This window comes from Sminthopsis crassicaudata, chromosome 5 (assembly GCF_048593235.1).
Source record: "Sminthopsis crassicaudata isolate SCR6 chromosome 5, ASM4859323v1, whole genome shotgun sequence".
Classification (NCBI taxonomy): Eukaryota; Metazoa; Chordata; class Mammalia; order Dasyuromorphia; family Dasyuridae; genus Sminthopsis; species Sminthopsis crassicaudata.
The window spans coordinates 211,263,242-211,267,752 of NC_133621.1; positions in this window are offsets into that span (position 1 = coordinate 211,263,242).

Here is a 4,511-nt window from a genome sequence, read left to right on the forward strand (position 1 = left end):
TGTGAAATCATGATTTATTATCAGTAAATGTTTGGTTTACATATTATTTTATATACCTACATTCCCAGAGTCAGAAAAAAATTTCTTTTTTTTCTTTAAATTTATTTATTTAATATTTTCCCCAGTTACATTCAAAACTAATTTTTTTTACATTTGTTTTTAAGATTTTTGAGTTCTAGGTTCTCTCCCGGATCCCCAACCACAATTAAGAAACCACATGTGAAGTTATGCAAAACATTTCCAAAAAGTCAAATTGTGAAAGAAAACATAGATCTCTCACCCTAATAAAAATAAAAACCCTCAGGAAAAATTAAGCTAAGAAGAAAAAAAGATAGAGGGAGAAATAGAGAAGGCTTCAATCTGTTTTCAGATCAAATTAGTTCCTTCTCTGGATATGGATAGGATTTTTCATCATAAGTCCTTCAGAGTAGTTGAGGATGATTGTACTATTGAGAATAACAAAGTCATTTAGAGCTGGTCATCCCAGAACATTGCTGTTACTTTGTATTCAGTATATTTCACTTTGTTCATAGAGGATTTTCTGGTTTGTTGTTTTTTTTTTTCCCTGAGAGAATCCTGCTCAGCAAGAAAAATTTTTCTTGAACAAAAAGGGGTTGCAAGTGGAAAAAGTTTAAGAAACCTTGATACAGGGGCTACAGCACTGGATTTTGATCAGGAGAAGAATTGATTTTGAATCTTGTTTGAAATCACTTAACTTCTATTTGCCTCAAATGTCTTCATCTGGAAAATGGGGATTATAATCACAACTAGCTTCCAGAATTATTGTGTACACCAGATGATATCTATGTAAAGTGCTTTGCAAACCATAAAGTGCTATGGGAATGCTATTATTCATACTTCAAAGGTCAGAGATTGTCATCAGAGTGAACCTCTCCACCATGGGTACAGATCAAAACCTTCCCCACAATTGGGCCCAAAGGCTATTAAAAAAAACAACAACAACAAAACAACAAACTTAATCTTTGATTCAGCAGTTTCACTATTGGGTCTGTATCCCAAAGAGATCATTAAAAAGGGGGGAAAGGACCCACATGTGCCAAAATGTTTGTGGCAGCCCTCTCTGTAGTGGCTAGAAGCTGGAAGATGAATGGATGTCCATCAGTTGGAGAATGGTTGGGTAAATTGTGGTATATGAAGGTTATGGAATATTATTGCTCTGTAAGAAATGACCAGCAGGAGGAATACAGAGAGGCTTGGAGAGACTTACATAATCTGATGCTGAGTGAAATGAGCAGGACAGGGAGATCATTGTATCAAGCAAGATTATGTGATGATCAACTGTGGACTTGGCTCTTCTCAGCAGTGTGTTGATTCAGGTAATTCCAATAGACCTGGGATGAAAAATGTCATCTGCATTCATAGAGAGAACTATGAGACTGAATGTAGATCACAATATAGTATTTTTACCTTCTTTGCTTGTTATCTTGTGATTTTTCCCTCTTTTGGTCTGATTTTTCTTGCACAACATGACAAATATGGAAATGTGTTTAAAAGAATTTCACATGTTTAACCTGTATCAGATTATTTGCTGTCTTGGGGAGGGGAGAGGTAAAGGAGAGAAGAAGCAAAAGTTAGAACACAAAGTCTTACAAAAACTATCTTTACATGTATTTGGAAAAATGAAATACTATTGGGGGGAAAAACCTCCTTACCTCAAACCAACTTGGATTATTGCTGAGGCTGAAAAAAGATGGATCATCCACTGACTAGATTTTCAGTGAGGAACATCTCTGAACACAGGCCGGTCCTTCTGTGACAGACATGTCTGTGGATAGTCACCAGCTCTTTCCACCTTGCAAAACCCTGTCAGAACTTGTATTCTTCTGGACAGTCTGAGAACGTGGAATCACACCCATACCACACAGAGAATATAATACACACATATACATACATACACACACACAGGGGCTCTTAATCTGTGGTCTAACACCTTGGTTTCATTAAGATAAATCCATATATATATATATATATATATATATATATATATAACTATATTTCAGTATAACTGATTTCCTTTGTGATTCTATGTATTTTACTTTTTATGCATTGAAAACTTTATTCTGGCTTTAACAGACATTCCTCTGCAGGCTCCATTTCTTACTCCTAGGATTGTTTCCACCACAGTACAGGGGCCCCCTCATCCTAGAAGTAGACTTTGACCCTGTAGCCCCTCCCACTGATAGGTCAGTTTCTCCCAGAATTCTATCCAAGAAAAATGTCCAGACCCCATACCCTTCATTCCTCTTCAGGTTCCACTCACGACTTTCCCAGTTTTCTCCACCACGCTCTTCCCTTCCCTGTCATATTGTAAGTACTTCAGAAACTCAAGTTGATGTAAGTACAACTAGCATTTATATCGTGCTTCCTATGTCCCCTATGCTTTACAAATGTCTCCTTTAACTTGATAAGAATCCCAAAAAATGCCTCAGAATGATACTTAACAAATGTTTTCTGAACAGGAATTGGTTGAAAACTACATCACCTGAGCCCTTTACACAAAGGAAGAGGAAATCACAGGTTTTCCCGGAGATGGGTGGGTCACAGGAACTCCGAGCATAAACTTCCTTTGCTCTGGTAGCGTTTTGGGCCAGAGATTTGCCATCGTTCTAGGAACCGAGATGAGAAAGTCACTGCTTTGCTTCCTAATCCAAGGAGACCAAACTCCCTTGGGAGACCCGGCCTTGTCCAGCTCTGGTGAGCCAGGGCAAATTCCCAGCTCACCCACTGAAGTCTTTTAGGCGGTCAGCACACACTTACAAAGACTTCCTTCGTGTCGGGCTCTGTGCTAAGACCTGGGGATACAAGGATAAGCAAAAATGCAGTCCCTGCCTCACCAGGGGAGACATTGTGTATGTTCACATCCAGAGTAACTTGGAGGAAAGGCACAAGAGTGAGAAAGAAAGGAGGGGAGGGGGGACCAGGAGCAGTGCTGCAGGGTTTGAGCTGAGGCTCCAGGGAAGCCAGGAGTGAAGGGGAAGAGGGGGAGTATTCCAAGCTGAGAGACTCAATCAATAGAAAGGGACAGAAGCCATGCCATGCAGGGGAAATAAATAGCAAGAAGACTGACGTTGAGTGGAGAGGGATGAGATAAAAGAACACTGCAAAGACAGGAAAAGATCAGGCTTTAGAAGCCACAGAAAGGACTATCTCACACCCTACTCCTAGCCACGACAGCCTGGGGAAGCAGCAGAAGGGACATTCATTTGAAGAGAGAGCAGTAGAAAAGGAGACCGCAGGATCAGACCAAAGCTAAATGAGCCCCTGGCCGGACCCCTCCTGCTATAGGTCAGGTCACTCACCCACGGTCACTGAGATAATAGGCAGATGGGAGTGAATCCCTATCTCCTGACTTCAAATCTGATAGTGGATCAGTACAGAAGATCCTCCTTGTGGAAAGAGGAACAAAGAACTACAAATGTTTCCAGGAGAGGGGACCAACGGGGAAGGAGCGGGAAACACGCAAGTTTATAAGAAAAGACAGAGAGAAGCCTGGTCTCCCCTCTCTGTCTTCCAAAAGTTGAGGAGAGCCAGGGGAGGGGCAGAGCAAGAAACCAGAAGCAAATCTTAATTTCCCAAAGCAGCAGGGAATCATAAATATCGCTTTCCTCCTCAGCAAAACCGCTCCCCGTTTTCTTTACTTCTTTTAGGAATAAAATGGAATTCCACAATTTTTAGAGTTGATCGTTTTGGTGGGGGAGTACTACGGGGACAGAAGGGTCAGGACGGGCTCCATTTTGTTGAACTTGGACTTGGCTCTCCCTCCAGAACATTGTTCATTGTCTGGAAACAGCTGATCTGGCTTTTATTACTTTTCAGCAATTGTATATGGTTACTCGAAACAGATGTGCTGAGATTTCTGGATAATTTTTAAGTCTGTGTGCTCATGCACACCCACACCCACAAGCCAGCGAGTCTCTCGGAGCTGGGAGAGGCTGGAGAGCCCCGAGCAGCGTTAGGGACAGGATAAGTGGGAGGCTGGTGGGGCGCCTCAGGAGGAGATGGGGCGAAGAGAAGACACTCAAAGAAGGGTCCCGGGGTCGGGGAAGTAGGTGCAAGAAACGGGCCACGGTGGCTTTGGGAGTTTCCAGAGTGTTTTAGGATAGGATTCCGCCTTACCGAGGTTCAAATAGCCACTCAGTTGTTTTTTTTTTAATCTCAGCCATTGTTCATTGTTTGTTGAGTGAATAAATGAATGAATCAATGTGCACAAAAGGAAGCAGTGAATTACAAGGGCAAGGAGAAGGAGCCAAAGTGGAACTAATAATAAAAAGAAGAAATCCATCCATAATGCAATTAAACTTCTCCAAATGGCTGGAAAATTATAGGTTCATTGGTTGGGGGGGTGGGGTTCTTCTCTCGCGGGACTCTTCCCGACAAGGTCTCTCTCATCCTTTTGTCCCCTTCTCTCTTTAAATAATCATTCTTCTTCATGCAAATATAGGTGGAAAGGGGAGAACAGTGAAAGGTTAAAATGGAAGCGGGCTATCTTT